General features: G+C 40.5%; 1 protein-coding gene across 1 annotated transcript in view; it reads left to right on the top strand.

Annotated features, from left to right (window-relative positions):
* LOC6619110 overlaps nucleotides 1-16,295 on the top strand; it is a 41,469-nt gene that overhangs the window by 15,941 nt on the left and 9,233 nt on the right. The window contains exon 2 of the mRNA XM_032723505.1: nucleotides 6,966-7,026. The gene's annotated coding sequence lies outside the window, so the exon portion shown is untranslated. The remainder of the gene's footprint in view (nucleotides 1-6,965; nucleotides 7,027-16,295) is intronic.

The raw sequence follows: 16,295 nt of genomic DNA, 5'->3' as shown, positions 1-16,295 counted from the left end.
TCTTCGACTAGCTCTTGTCGAACGCGGTTGTAAAAATTGAACGCTGCGATCGTTATCTTCTGTTCTCTCTGAGAACATTGTGGTGTACATTAGATATTTTCTGTTTTCTTCTTTAATTGTGATATTCGCAAAGGACTACAATCAAACGTTCAAGTGATGCAATTGGTGATGCTGAAGCATCTGCCGTTGAAAAAATGCGTACTAAAAGGAATAAACCACTAGTGGAGCGCCAGAACGAACGGGGCTCCAAGCAATTTACAAATTATTTTCGTCCACTACAAACTTTAGACGATGATAATGATGATAAACCTATTGAAACGGACACACTTGATGAAATAATAATCAAACCACCTCCTATAACATTAATTAAACAAAATACAAAATTTGTACACGAGCTAATGGCTAAAATTAAAACTGATGATTACTTTATTAAAACCATCTCAATTGGAATTAAAATATTTTTACCAAATATGGACTGTTTCAATGCAGCTTGTAACCAACTCAAGGAACATAACTGTGAGTTCTACACGTACGATACTAGATCAAACAAGCCATACAAAGCCATTTTATCCGGGCTGGATAAACTACCAATTGAAACTGTCAAATCCATGCTACAAAACCTAGGATTACAATGCACCGAAGTCAAAATTGTGGAAAAGAAAACTAAGTCTGATCATGAATTATTACTGTACATTGTTTATTTCGTTAACAAAAGTATCACAGTAAAGGAACTGCGCAAAAACTTTATGTATGTCAACCACACTAAAGTACGCTGGGAGTATAAAGTGAAATTGCAGAATAAAATTACTCAATGCTACAATTGCCAACTATTTGGACATGGATCAAATAATTGTTCAGTTAAAACATCATGTGCCCATTGTGCTGGATCACACCAGACTGCCGTATGTATGGACGTAAACAACAAAAAATGCGCTAACTGTAAAGGCGACCATCCATCGACAGAACTGACATGCCCATGCCGAATTTCTTATCTCAATTTACTTTCCAAACGCTCATCACAACGCATTGGAAGAAATAACTTGGAAGCTCATGGAATGAGGAATTCTAAGCAACACATCGCTCCATCTGCTCTCTTTGGAAATCAACCCCAGATCTCATTGCCTACTCAAACTAAGAGAGTGCAACAACTCAACTTTGGTAGCTATAGTAATGCACTCACCAATATTCATACTTTGCCTAATCCCAAAGCAAATATCACAAATGAAACTAATCTCTTTTCATGTGAAGAGATAAATTCTCTTTTGTCTGAATTAATAACAAGACTTAATGAATGCTCCAATAAGGGAGAGCAATTTCAAGTAATTTCTCAGTTAGCGATTAAGTATGTTTACACAAACAAATAATTTTATTGATAATTTGAATATTATGGCATGGAATGCTCGTGCCGTTAGAAACAAACGTATAGAACTGATCAAGTTCTTAGAAAATAATCACATTCACATAGCACTTATAAATGAAACGTGGCTGACTCATAGTGACCGTTTTAATATACCCGAATACACTATATACAGAAATGACAGGAAGGAAAGTAGGGGAGGCGGCGTTGCCATTGCAGTTAGTAACACATTGATACATGAACAAATACCCTGCATTAAAAGTCATGTTATTGAAAATGTAGGTATACAAATCAACACTGACTCTAATTCCAGTCTAAAAATTTACTCTATTTACTTTGCTGGAAATACTTCAAAATGTATTCCTAGTTCATGTGATTTATCTTGGGACCATAATCATTTAAAAAGTTTGTATAGATCTGATCTCCTTAAGATCTCACAAATAAATGGAAATTTTCTAATTTGCGGGGACTTCAACTCGCGCCACAGAGCATGGAAGTGTACCCGAGCCAATGGTTGGGGCAAAATTCTCAATGAACTTTCAGACCTGGGAAAATTCAGTATTTTGTACCCTACGCAACCCACATATATTCCGCATAACCATAAAGCAAAAGCATCAACATTGGACCTATGCCTCACTAATATCCCTAACCAGCTGGCTAATCCAGCAGTAATGCAAGAGCTTTCCTCTGATCACCTACCAGTGGTTATTAAATACTCTACAAATTTTATGCGCAATGTAAAAACATATCCGATTTTGGGAAGGGCAAATTGGGCGCTTTTTAAGAGAATTATAAATGAAAGGCTGATGGTTGAAGAGGTGGTTGTCAACTGCTCACAGATATCGACTTTGGATATTGATAATTTAATCGGCTCTTTCACTAGAGTAATCAATTATGCCTTTCTTAAAGCAGTCCCTCATAAACCTATACATCACTCCAAGCTTACACTCCCTGTACATATAACTGAATTATTTAAAACAAGAAATATTATCCAAAGACAATGGTTTAGGTCACGTCATCCATTACTAAAATCAAGATGTGATCATTTAAATTACATCATACGAAAAGAGCTTTTCATTTATAATAATGCAAAATGGAACAATAAACTTCAAAAGCTGGATAAATGCAGCAAACCCTTTTGGAATATAACCAAAGCAATTAAAAAAAGAAAACAAATTGTTCCGTGTCTAAGTAAAGCTGATGAAATATACGCTTCTGGAAAAGAAAAAGCGAATATTCTTGCTGATGTCTTTCAACTGAAGCATAATCTGACACATTCATATTCAAACCAAAATACAATTGACCAAGTCAAAATATCTTTACAATCTATAGCTGAAACCCCAAACAACATCGCAGAAATTTGTAGAGTCACTTATCCAGAGGTTTTTTCAATTGTAAAAGCTCTCCATACTAGAAAATCTCCTGGAATTGATGGAATACCTAATATATCCTTGAAAAACCTTCCTACAAGCGCCATTAATCATATTGTTAACATTGCCAATCACTGTCTTCAGGCAGGCTATTTCCCACGGGATTGGAAGATAGCAAAAATAGTTCCAATTCTCAAACCAGGAAAACCTCCTGATAACCCTGAAAGCTACCGACCAATAAGCCTATTAAGCGGATTGTCCAAGATTCTGGAAAAATTAATTAAATTGAGATTGGTGAAATTTTTGGACATACACAACACACTACCAACGGTACAGTATGGTTTTAGAAATGGTCTAAATACCATACTGCCGACCTTAAAACTAAGAAATTATATTAAAGAAAGTATCCAATCCAAACAATCTGTAGGGCTGGTTACACTTGATATTGAGGCTGCATTTGATACTGTATGGCATGACGGACTGTTGCACAAACTAAAGATGATTGGAACTCCCATATACCTCATTAAAATAGTTCAAAATTTTTTGACACATCGATACTTTAGCGTTAATTTGGACAGTAGTCAATCTGCTAGACGAATTTTAAATGCAGGTGTGCCACAGGGTTCTGTCTTAGGACCTACATTGTTTAATATTTTTACACACGATATTCCACAAGCTACAAACTGTGTACTTTCACTGTTTGCTGACGACGCCGCTGTCTACAGTGCTGGTTTCTCGTACAGCGAGATAAATCAATCCATGCAGAGTTACTTAAATGAATTAGACATATATTACAAAAAATGGAAAATTAAAATTAACCCTAATAAAACGAATGCTATATTTTTTACAAAAAGAAGGAAACCTCGTTATCTTCCTGATAGACAGTTGCGAATACTAGACTCTCCAATACAATGGGTTGACAACATTCGATATTTGGGTATAATTTTTGATAAAAAACTAACATTTAAATACCACATCAACAACACAATTATGAAAGTTAATAAAATTATTTGCACACTGTACCCTCTAATAAATCGTAAATCTAAATTATCAATATCCAATAAGATCATAATTTTTAAAACAATTTTTAATCCAATATTAATGTATGGGTCACCTGTTTGGGGTAGATGTGCTCAAACTCATATCAAAAAACTTCAAATATGCCAAAACAAGCTGTTAAAATTAATAATGAACTTACCTTATTACACAAACACTAAGTACCTACATATAAAAGTAGGTGTACAAAAAGTTCAACAAAAAATACAATATTAACAATCTTTTGTTTCAAGTCTTAGTTTTTTAAGTTAGTTGTAAGTCAATTAAGGTTTTTCTTCTCCCTTGTTTTCCTTAATAAATAATAAATATTGTTATACAAAAAACTAAAAACAGGTCAACTAGACATAATTAATAAATATTTCAGATGAAAGCCTTAGCTAAACACTGTAAATACCAAATTATACCATTAGCTTTAATGAAATGTACATATATATATAAGGGATAAAGCACAAATAAATTAATTAATTAAAATTAAATATATCCTGCATTTACAGCTGCTGTTTGACAACAAACTTTTTGTCAGCCAAAAAAAGTTATTTAGGAACTGTAGTAAATCTTAAGTATCCATTCAGATGCTTTGAGACTGTTGACTTCTAAGAAAATTCAATGGAAATTCCGAAAAGTTTGGGCAAAAGCTAGAGTTCATTCAGAAAAAGTGGCTTGAAATTGAAGTCAGTATCTTTAGTCTTTGTGTATCTGTAAAAAATAGTGACACCGTGATGCACTTGGATAGTTCATAAATAAATCTGGGCTACATTACTAATCAACTTTCAGCATTAATCTCATCTGGAACTCGTTCCATCACCCGCCCGTTGACCTTTAATGGCATCAGCGCCACCATCTCCATCGTGGCCATTAGTAACGAGATTTGCGGACGAGGCGTTAACCCGGCGTGGGCATGAAGCCATGTCATCCGCATCTCCATCTGCCCGTTTCTTCATCACTTCATAACGTCATCTCCTCCTCTCATCGGCGTCATCTGCCACGGAGATGTCGCCAAGCCAGTAGTTGTCGTCCCAGCGTTGAATGACAATTTGCAAATGGCTCTGGGTGCATAATTTATGCAGATGCAACTGCAGCAGCTACGTAGCAACTGGAGTGTTGCTGCAAAACTGGCGGCATTTATTAAGGCGAACTTGTTGACCAAAAAAAGGAGGGATTCCAACGGGGGGGACAGTGCGCCCGCAGCAGCGGCTGTCGCTTCGCCCATGCATATTCAAACGCCATAATCCCAACGGTATTTTAATGCTAAATGCTTACTCACTTCATGCTGCAGAGCCGCAGAGGTTGGCTAGAAAAACCCGTTTTTCCAGTAATGACCTTCGGTGTTGTTTTATTATCACTCCCGCTTCCGCTCCAGCTGCTCCTCCGCCTCCTCCCGTTGTCCAGCCCAGCCCAGTTCAGTCCAGTTCAGTCCCAAGCTTCCCACTCCGTTTGGAGCACTCGTGGAAATTCCAACGAATCGCATAACAAAAGCCCTGGTTTATGTGTTCTGTTTGTTTTGTCTTTCTCGCAAGGCGTCTTCAATTACCTTTTTCGGGCTAACTGACAAATTTAACGTGTCTAGATAAGTGCGGATTTGCCAATTTCACTTTAATTAGCCTGCGAACTTACAATTTTTCCCACTAAATCCGTTTAGAATATCAATTCTGCAAGTACTGACAGCTGCTCCGGGGCTAAGAAGTTAATTAAAAGCCACTTTCGAATCGCAATCGATAAGCCAGTTAAACCACACGTGCAATTTGCATTCAATAGCTGTGAGCAACGATACAAGTGCTCCCATGGGTGCGGTTGAGATTAGTTTGGATATGACACTACAGTGGATATAATGGGTTTAAATTTTATAAAAATGGCAGATAAATTTACGAAAAATGCAAAAGTTATCAACACAGTTTCACCCATTCCGCCCAAAATTTCAGATATATAAAAATACCATTTCATCTAGAGGATGTGTTATGATATATATAGTATTTATAAAATAATTACACCATATTAAATTTAATTATAATAAAATTATAATAATTCTGCCAACAAAGTCACTTTCTGTTCTTGTTAATGCGTTCGTTTTAGCCTTTTTCTCCCCTCACTCCCGCTTATTGTTTTAATTGATTTTTTTCTGCTGGCTAATAAATATGCTAATTAATGTGGCCGACCGCATATTCAGTTCTGATCTGACTGAACAGGCGACCTTGCAGCGGTCAGTTTTTATCACACCATGCTAATTGACAATAGAATTGGCTTTCCACTGTCTGCCAATTCCAATCCCCATGAGAAGGAACGGACAAGTGCGCCGTAAAAGCCAGCCACTTGGCCATGTTAACCTTGATGGAACAGTTCTCTTTTATCGTAATAAACCCCCACCCACCCGTCTGCATCTGCATCGCCACCTCGGGTTAACCGGAGTGCTCAAGTGCATTTTAAGCGGCAACTTGCAACTTGTTCTGGCCAAGTCAAGTCGAGCCCATTTCAGCCAAGCCAAGTTTAATCGAAACCATGGGCAAGACGAGGAGAATGACAATAAATATTTTGTAGCTTTTGCAGCTCGATTCGTTGGGGGTGTTCAGAGGGGTGGGGGGAGGTGGAGTCTCCTGAAGTCGAGACTTGGCCAGAGACTAAATGCCCCCAAATGCCAACTGTTTGCAGTTTGCTGGCAGTGCAACTCGTAAAATATGAGCTCGACGTGCATTGAATTCGGGTCATTGCAGGGGCTTTTAAGACGGCAAGTCTTTGGGGAGGGGGAAGGGGGTTTTAACAACTGGCGCCTTAGCATTTCGTAATTCGATTACTGATTTTGAATTACACCAAACGAAATTGGCTAATTTTGCATGCGCGCCCACAGGCCATTGAACTGCAGTCAGTACTTGTGGACAGCGGTCAGATTTTTATGTTTCGAGGCAAATTATTGGCATTCGTACCCAGGGCTCGATAAATACATCAACCTTTTTGCATAATAAATGGCCTTTGTAATATATTATATTTGGCAAACTTTAATATTTTGTAAGTTTGATTGAAAGTGGCTTAAAACAAACAGAGAAAATGGATTGAATGCGCCAAATGATACATGAGAATATCCTTAATCTTAGCTTGCATAAAATTGATACTAATATAGTTGTATTTATATATACTATTTAATCTTTAACAACTATGCATTCAATAATAAATACTTTTAATTTGCATTGCAGATTGTAAAGCCAAACGAGATTAACTGAGGATACCGTGCGACAGGTGGAAAAGTTCAAGCAGGTAAGGGAAAGGCAAATTGCAATCAAATTCACACAGAATGCAAAAATGCGTAACGCTAAACGTGCATATGTAACTTGGTAACTCGGTAGGCCCGACTTTGCGTGTTTTTCATAATTTACACTTTCGTTGCCAGGCCAATTGGCATGCCAATTGAAGGTGCACTCCCAGGCCACGAACAACATGGGTAATCCGAGGCGGCTAACAATGTGTTGGCAGGTGTGCTGGAGCAGAGCAGAGAGTGGGAACGGGTCCCAGGTCCCAAGCTATCCGAAGACCAGGAAGATCGAAATCCCACTGCAAATGGCATGCAGCAGATTTCAAATGCAACTGCCAACCTGTCGAACAATGGAATTTGGACTAAACGGCAGCCAAAGTGTTCGAAGTGTTGCAACTGTGTTGGCAGCCGTGTCTTTAATTATCGGCCTTAATTGGCCTGGCCACTTACTAAGAGATATGTGTGTTAAATGACGCAGAAATTATGCGAATGCCGAATGCCAATGAACTCTTCTTCGCCCTGCGACTCAGATTCAGAAAATCAGAAAATCGCTTTCGCTGCGAAAACCTCTTCTTATACCCTTTACTCTTAGAGTGAAAGGGCATACTCGATTCGTTGAAAAGTATGTAAAAGGGAGAAGGAAGCTTTTCCGACCATGATAAGTTATATACGTATGCTTGATAAGGATCAATATTTGACTCTATCTGGCCATATCCGTCCTTGAAACCTCAGGAACTATAAAAGCCTGAAAGAGATATTAGGCATGGCGGGATCTCTAACGGGAAATGGCAGGACATGGCGCAACGCCCACAATCCGTCCTATGCTGCCACGCCCACAGTTTTGAAACAAATGTTGCACATTTGATGTATTTCATTGCCAAAAAGATTGTTGAACTTTCTCATTCGCACTGCCAAGTGCCAGCTGAGTAACGGGTATCTGATAGTCGAGAAAATCGCGTATTGCGTTCTCTCTTTTTGTTTTTTGGTATTTTGGGGCCAGCTCGAGAAACTTTCCATTGTGCTGAAAGCGAAGTTTCTTCTCAGACACACGTAAATATATATATCCTATATACATTTAATGAAGAGATAAATCTAATTTCATACCAAATTTATTGTACAGCTCGCCCATAAAACGGCAGAAGCTGAAGAAGTTGTGGAAAAATGCCACTCCATTGTTGATGATGGAAACGCTTCAGTTTGGTTCGCTTCGGACGGACGTCGTCGTTCAGTCAACGGTCACAATTGAATAGATTTCCAGATTTACTTTTCCAGTTAGAAACAAAAAAGTAAGAAAAAATAAGTTGTAATGTGTAAAAAGCCAGCCGGCAGTAGAAGAAAACGGAACGAAAACGAAGAAATAACAGCTGCCGGCTGCATCATTCGACAGCGTTTAGTCCCAGCGATTTGCTTTCGACTGATGGCAAACAATAAAACTTTCCATTTCTAACAAAATTACACTCGAGACGGGACGCAAAACAAAGCAAGACAAATTTGTCTAGTTATCTGATGTTGCCGCACTCATCGCTCGAATCCCCCCTTCCCTCATCCCGTCCATTTGACGGAGAATTTGTTTTCTGGAATTCGGCTTTTACATAAATATATACTATACTTTTTGTCTTTTTTTTTCGCCGAGACTCCCACTCGCGGCTGAACTGGAATGAAAATCTTTGCAGCGACAATCTCGTAAATGTTGCATGCCACACCGCACAATTCCATTCCGTTCCCCAGGTGACATGTTGCACACGTGTGGGGCAAGCTCCCATTCCACCACCATTTTCCCTTCTGGCCCATATTTTCTCATAGCAGTGCTGTATCTGTATGCTGTCCCGCTGATTTGTGGCAACGTTTATGCGGCTTTATTCTGTTGGCATTTCCCCGCTTTTCAGTGGGTAGCAAACGATTGGGTGCTAAACTGTTGTTGGCCCGGCCAAAGTTAATTGAGCCAAATGAGCCGCTGGCATGCAACGCTCTCAATCAGCTGCAGCTTTTAATTTTAGGTGATGACAAGGGGTTAATTTATATTTGTATCTTATGTTGCATAATGGTCGAGGAATTTATGTTTTTAATATTTGAAAACCTAAATCTAAGGCCTCGACATTTAAATGATTTGTTTATAACTTTGGTTGTACGAATAAGTTTTCATCCATGAGATTTATATAATATCTTAATTTTAGATTGCCAATTCCTAAGTTTACCAGTTTTTGTGAGTGTAACCGAGGCGGCTTCTGTCTAATGGCTGCTGCCTGTCAAAATGATAATGTGTTTTGGGCAAAGCTGCCGCCTGGATGGCGCATAGCGATAAGCCTTGGCCAAGACCCGCTCGAATGCTTCAATTGAAACTGTCAATTGCATTGGCCACCAACTCCCCTCCCCACTACCCAACGCCTATTGGCCGCTTTTGGTTACCAATTTTGGTGTAGGCGAACCAGTGAAAGTTGTGACCGTGATTGGCCAACGAGGGGGGCGTGCGTTTACAGCTGAGGGGATAGTAATTAATGCCAATTAAATGTCAAACAACAAAGCAAAACAAATAATTTTTGCGCTGGGCGTGTCCCTGTTCGGCTGGCAAATTCAATTCAATTTTGCTGACCAAACTTTCGAAAGGCTGCACAGATTAATTAAGCCCAAGTTCAAAATCCGCCACCAGACCAGCCGGTTCAATTGATTTAATTTCCCATGAGCCCGCTGGCCGATGCACTTTCTACATCAAACAAAAGGAGGAAAGCGCTCCGTTTGCCGGTAGCTCAATTTCTATGGATGTGGTAACAAAAAAATTTGAGGCTAAGGAAAAAAAACCTTATTTATGATTATTTAATGCAGTGCTTAAGCTGCAGGTTCGTTGCCCAAAGACAAAATGCCGCGACTGCAGATACAAATGTAAATTGATTCGCGCGCTTTGCCCTGCAGTTGAACCAACCTGCGACCCCCACAACCTCCCGCATGAGATGAACCCTTCATCTGTCTTGGCTAATTGCTTGTCGCTGTCAACATGTTGCTGCTGCTCGTCTTCCATTGAACTTTGAACTTGGCCATTCCCGCAGTGGTTTACTGACTTTCTTTTGTTGTTTATCGCACCAGCCGGCGACAGTAGCAACTTGCAACGGCTAGAGGCAACAGCAGCAGCAACAAGAGCAATTGCTGCAGCTGCCACTCATGTGGCATGTGTGTGTTTGGTAAGGCTTTTGTCTCCGTCTGCACACGAGCCATTGTTTGGCCTTGCAACAGTGCGTATACGTAATACGTGCAAGCAAGCCGAGTTTGACAAACGTTGCGTGCAATTTGTGCCCAATATACAGATGCAGATGCCATCACACTGTTGCACACAGCCAACAAGATGGATTTAGCAGCTATTTCTTTTGTCATCATTGCTGCAGAATTGCGAGCTTGAAAAATACTGATCGTTGCACTTTATTACCGAAAAAATGGGATAAAAAAACTTTACGTTAGATTTTTCGATTGTTTTCTTTGAATAATACAATACGAGTAGTATAATAATAATGTTTCCAAAGATTTTACTGTAAGTGGTTATTAGTGTAAGTAAATTATCTTGAAAATAAACAAAACAAAAGTTCAACTATGGCGAAAAATCATCCAACAAATGTGAGTTTTGGAAATGATGTACTGCTTCCACTACAAATCTGCACCAGTGAAGACTGCCATTGGTCCACCGCTTTGTGAAAAACCAGGACTAAGAGCTCCGAAATGGTCATCGCTCCAAACGTAATGCAAAAGCCACTGGTCATCGGAGAGACATCGATTTTTAAAGTTGTCGGAGCGATGGCCAAAGCCTCTGAAAGAGATGTACTATCTCCAGCACTTTATCGCATTAAGCCTGGAACTCATACCCATGTCATCAAGTACATGGTAATAGATAATAGCTCCGATTTGATTGAGAAAGTCAAATCTGGTGGCCCAGAAGTTGAACGTTTGCGACTAGATTGCCAACATAAGTACGCTATTACTAAGCTTTAGATTTTGGCAAACCACCAACTTAGAAGGACTTCACCATACATTGGCCACTGCTCAGCAGCTCCTTCTCATCCAGTAGAAAATTCTGTAGGAGTTGCTCCTTCAGGAACTAAGTCCTTAGCCGAATTAAGAGAAGTTTTAGTTAAACTTCAGTTAGCTAAGATGTTAAACAGTTGAGTGATTAAAGTGTGATTTGTGATTTTTTTAAAATTAGTGCTTTAAATTAGTCGGCTTGTTTTCATTGCTTACTCTTCCTTTGATTCGGAAAATCCTTTAAAATTACGACATTCAACATGCATTAAAAGTAATTTTAATTTTTCGAGCTTTACTAATTTGTTTATGGAAAGGAGCCATGTTGTTGCAAGATACAACATATATAAGAAACATACATTTAAATGTAGCATTGTCTGGATATTGTTTGCTTTTGCCATATTTGCTTTTACCAAATCCAACACAGTTGTGGACCTTTGGCATACAATTACATGGGGCTCTTTGTAGCCAATCCGCAGACCCTTCACCCTCGATTTCTGAGACAATTGCCTTAGACCGCTGGCAGACATCGAAAATTGCTCAAGCCAAATCGGCAAGTTGTTCTCGTCTTGCCAAGTCTTGATTCAAGCTAAAATTGCTTATGTTTTGTATTTGCTTTTATTTGGTATTTCATATTCTAATTGTGCAATAAAAGTCAAACAAACAGGCATTCATAAGTCTCAACCACGAACATTAGGTGGCCAAAAAAAAGAGTTTCTGGGCTGAGCAGGTATGGAAATTCGTGCTTTTGGGCGTTTTATTGTTCTGGTCAAGATCTCAAAACCGCAAGCCGGATAAAATGGCAGTCATCCGCCTGTGGCGAAACCCCAAAAAGATAAAAAAAACGCCATGCAGCTGTGTGTCCCGCAAACATGACTCACTGCTCCATTACAAGTTGTTGCAGTTGCTGTTGCAGTTGAAGTTGCAATTTGTGCCTGTCCCGGCAACAGGCACTTACAAATTGTCCAGCAAATTGGGGAATGCGGCGCCTACAAAATTATCCCACGCAACAGGTTTTTATTATTTTCATTTTTCATTTGTCTTGGTGTCCTCAAATGCAGCCAACTGAAAAGTTCTCTTCTGCACTCGTACTCATTAAGACGCAGCGATCGTAAAATATTTTAATGTAGAAGTATTAAAAAACTAAGCAAAAGTAGGGAGTGGTTTGGTGGGCTGTGTCATAAAGTCAAGTTACGACAACAGCTGTTGCTGTGCTGGAAAGTAAAGAAAATACAAAGTTGAAATGGGATTCCCGTTTGCAGTTAGCGACACATTCTGTTGCAGGAGGGGAATTCAAGGGAGCCAGGCGGTTTATTTCTTTAATTAAGCCTATGTTGCAGCAACACATGTGCGTGCTGGTAAAAACAAACAAGTGAGAACGCTTAAGTCCGATGACTCGACTAACAGATACCACTTACTCGCACTCATTGCGATACTTGCACACGAGCATACGCTTGTATAGACAAACGGACAAATTCTACGTTCTATCTATTACTTACTTTTCAAACAGTCCAGTATACCCTGTACAAGTAATGGGTACAAACACAAGACAGCAGCAACAGGCCAGCAGCTTTTCGGACCCCTGGCAGCAGTTGCGTCAATGGATGCGTTTTCATTTATTAATTTGCACTGTCTTGTTTTGCTGTTGTTGCAGCTGCTGATGTTGCTGCTGCAATTTGTGTTGCTGTTGCTGCCACTGCTGTCATTCTTCTGCGCCACGTTGCCAGTGTGCCTTCTTCAGCTTCCTTTTCATCTTTACCCCTTCTATTTTATACTCTTTGTCTGCGTCACGAAACAGCCAATGAAAACGAAGACGACATGGGAACTTAACCTTGAAATATATGTGTGCTTCGTTCAGCCCCCAACCAACGCCACCAACTTCCCCCTTCTTTTTTTCTTTCTTTGCAACACTAAGAGGCAGGAAGATGTGGGCGCGCTCACAGGCATAAATTCACAGGCTTTGGTTGATTAAGGCAGCTCCCCCGCAGCTCTGGCTGCTGCTCCTCCTTCGCATTTTCCTGGAATATCCTTGGCGAAAATGAACATAAAACATTTCTCCGTAATCAACTGGGCTGCTAAAAATAAACCCAAACTTGGCCTGCGGGGCCTTGGGCTAATGCTGTAAGGCCTTTTGGTTTAGCGGCTTAGCAAGTATGGCAACTTCAATTAACCCGACATGATATGCCGGCGGGCATCGAATGACTGGCAATATTGGCAGCTGGACGCGAAGCTGTGAGTCGGGCTCGTTATTCGGGTTAATTGACAGGCGGACAAGTAACTTTTGGCACAAACCATTTGCAGCAAGTGACAAGCCATCAAGAAATCGCTGGTGGCATCTTGGGTGGTCAACATAAATATGTTCTGGCACTTAACTTCGAGTTAAATCCATAACGTGCTGGACCAAAAGGTACCTCTAAGGTACCATCTAACAACTTTTCCCTATCCAATCTTTCCGTTTTAATCACGCTGCCTTGACTTCTTCGTAAAGCAGTTAGTAGTCGTCAACTATGTTTATGCTTAAAAGGCTTCAAACAGCCAGCGGCACCACAGTAATTTCCACTCCCTCTCCACAAACAACTTCTTCACAATTTAATTGCTGCTGCTGCTGGATGTTGATGTTGCTGCTGCTGTGTTGCTGCTGCTACTGTTTTTGCTGCCTTTTTGTTGTCATTATTGTGGTCGCACAAGTTTGTTGTATTACCTGTTGACAAAATTGCCCTGCTGCCTGCACCAACATCCGGCAAGTTCTCGAGAGGCACAAACAACAACCCGAGCTAATGGCAACTTTGACTTGGCTTAATTAAACAATCTCCCAGCCAAATTTCTAGTGTTCGGTTGAGCGTGTGAAACAGGGAAACGAAAATATTTTTGGCATATATCAGTTGTATTTGATTGCGAATTGGCATTGAAAACTGCACAGACAAGCAAGACATTTATGTTGGTAACTAACTGAAAAAGTTGGTATAAAAATAAAAGATATTAATTAAGTTATGCGCTCTTTATTTCTTCGGTGTGCAATGTTTTTAACATATCAATCCTCATAAAGTTTTCTCAGACTTTTCGCCAAAAACTTTCCCACACTTGGCGAGCTCTCAATAAGCAGCTGATTAAATTTGAAAGTGTAATTAGGTCCAAAGCAAGTGCGAACAATGCAATAAAACTGAAGTGCAGAGCACACGCTTGAACTTGAACTTTGAACTTCAAAGACAGATGGTTAGAGATTGAGTTTATGAGCCTTGATTCTTCGATTCTCTGCCGCAACTCAATTGGCGCCTCACCTTTAAAGGCAAATAGTTGACATTTGGCTGGCGGGGGATCGCCCACCACATCCGTTTCTCGGCAAGAGGCCCAACCCAGCGAAGAATTCTTTTTGGCCAAAAACTTCGCCGAGTGCCTCTGCATAACTTAGCCAATGTAAACAAGGCGGAGAGCATTCCGCTGCCGCTGCTTTGCATAATTTCGTGTGGAGCGAGTAGAACACAGGTGAATATGGCTGCGGATCATACGGATCCATTAGTACGTGCGTATACATAACGATAAATGTATAAATAAACACCAGAAGTTGGGGGGCCACAGCCACGCATAAATCTCACGTGCAAATGTGGAACAAAGCTCCCGAATGCCCCGCATCCCGATTTTCAGATGGAACGATATGCATATATATCCATATAGCACCTATGTATCTCCGTTCATCTCATCTCGCGCTTCATTTCGTTTCAATTTCGTGCTCTTGCGCTTTTCGCTTTCCTGTTTTGGCTTTAATGGGAATCAACACTCGCTGCTGGTGATTAAATTGAAAATTCGGTTCTGGAATTTTGTGCTGTGCTGCGGTTGCGGCTGAATCAGTCGGCTTTAACCCACTTTCGTTGTCCAAAAGAAAAGACATCAGCTAACCCAAACAAAGACTAGGATGTGCTGTTAAGTATAGCCTTCAGAACCCTCCTGCTTTTGGCCGAAAGCAAAAAAAAAAAAATGAAAAACCTGTTGGCCTCGGTTGCCTGCGGGCTGCGGTCAAGCTAACTGTTTTGCCCGATCAGATTAAAGCAAATACAAAATGCCAGAATGCAAAATATCGAAATGGGTTGCCGCCGGAACGAAAACGGGAACGGGTTTCATCAACGCCAGTTTCGTGTGTGTCCAATTGGCAGACAGACGGACTGCTGCTGCAGAAAAATGCAGAAAAATGCAAATTCAGATCAGACGGTGCATCGATTAGTTTGCAACGCCTACGAATAGTTTTCCCCCACCGGAATCCAACTTGGCTAACGAGCTGACGTCCTGGCCAGGCATATATTAGCCATCTTTGGTCAGGAGCTTAGCGCTGGCCTGAAATTTATGTAGATTTATTTGTGTAACACTTTTGCCGCAGCAACAGCAACACGCCTTGATATCTCTTTTTTCTGGCCAACAAACTTATCTGTGGGGAGGGAAACAGCATTCCTGGCTGCCAGGCCAACTGCCAAACTTGAAAAATAGCTTAAAGATGTTGTCGATGCTGCCTGCTGCAGCATTACATTTCGAGTTGTGGCTGCCACACCATCTTCATTTCGATTGCTGCTGGCTGCTGGAACTTGGGCAAACGGCTTTCATATGGTCAAATGGGCCCCAAAATTTGTTGTGCATTTTCTGCATTTCTTTTGCAGCCTTTGACAGTTTTCCAAAGGCCCGGTTATCTCAATGTTTTTCGCTCAATAGTTGGCCAACATCATACATACATACCATATATGTGATCTGGCGATCCACTTGCTTTCCATGAGAATGGGCACAACTCTCATCGCCGTTTGCCTGTTTTTTTTTTTATATGTTCGTTCAGCTTGTGTGTGGCCATAAATAAATGGCCAATCGATTCCGCAACCGAATGCAAATGAGTGAAAGAAAAAATGCAAACAATTAAACAAGAAAACAAAAAAATCCGTGGCAGAAATAGACATAAAAACAAACGGTAACCGCGAGCGGTGTCTAAAATTTATGGGTAACAATGCGGGCACATTCAAAAAACAAAAATACAGCAGCAACATTTAGCTGGCCCAGTTATGCAATTTGCCAAACAGCCCTTTTCCCGCTCACTGCCCCCCAATCATCATTCGATGCCAATTGTATCCGCGACCGCATTGCACAAAGTCGAGATTTATGCATATTAACGTCAAGTCAAAATGCTGACCCAAAAACGCAGATCTGGGGGATCTGCTGTATGCAGCAGCAGCAGCAGCAACATCTGCATCTGCGGCAGAAATCAAGCGTGGCAGCAACAGAAGTCGAGCACTCCGGCCACATT

The sequence above is a fragment of the Drosophila sechellia genome, chromosome 3R (genome assembly GCF_004382195.2).
Source record: "Drosophila sechellia strain sech25 chromosome 3R, ASM438219v1, whole genome shotgun sequence".
In the NCBI taxonomy this organism is placed as follows: domain Eukaryota; kingdom Metazoa; phylum Arthropoda; class Insecta; order Diptera; family Drosophilidae; genus Drosophila; species Drosophila sechellia.
This window is presented reverse-complemented; position numbering and strand designations above follow the sequence as displayed.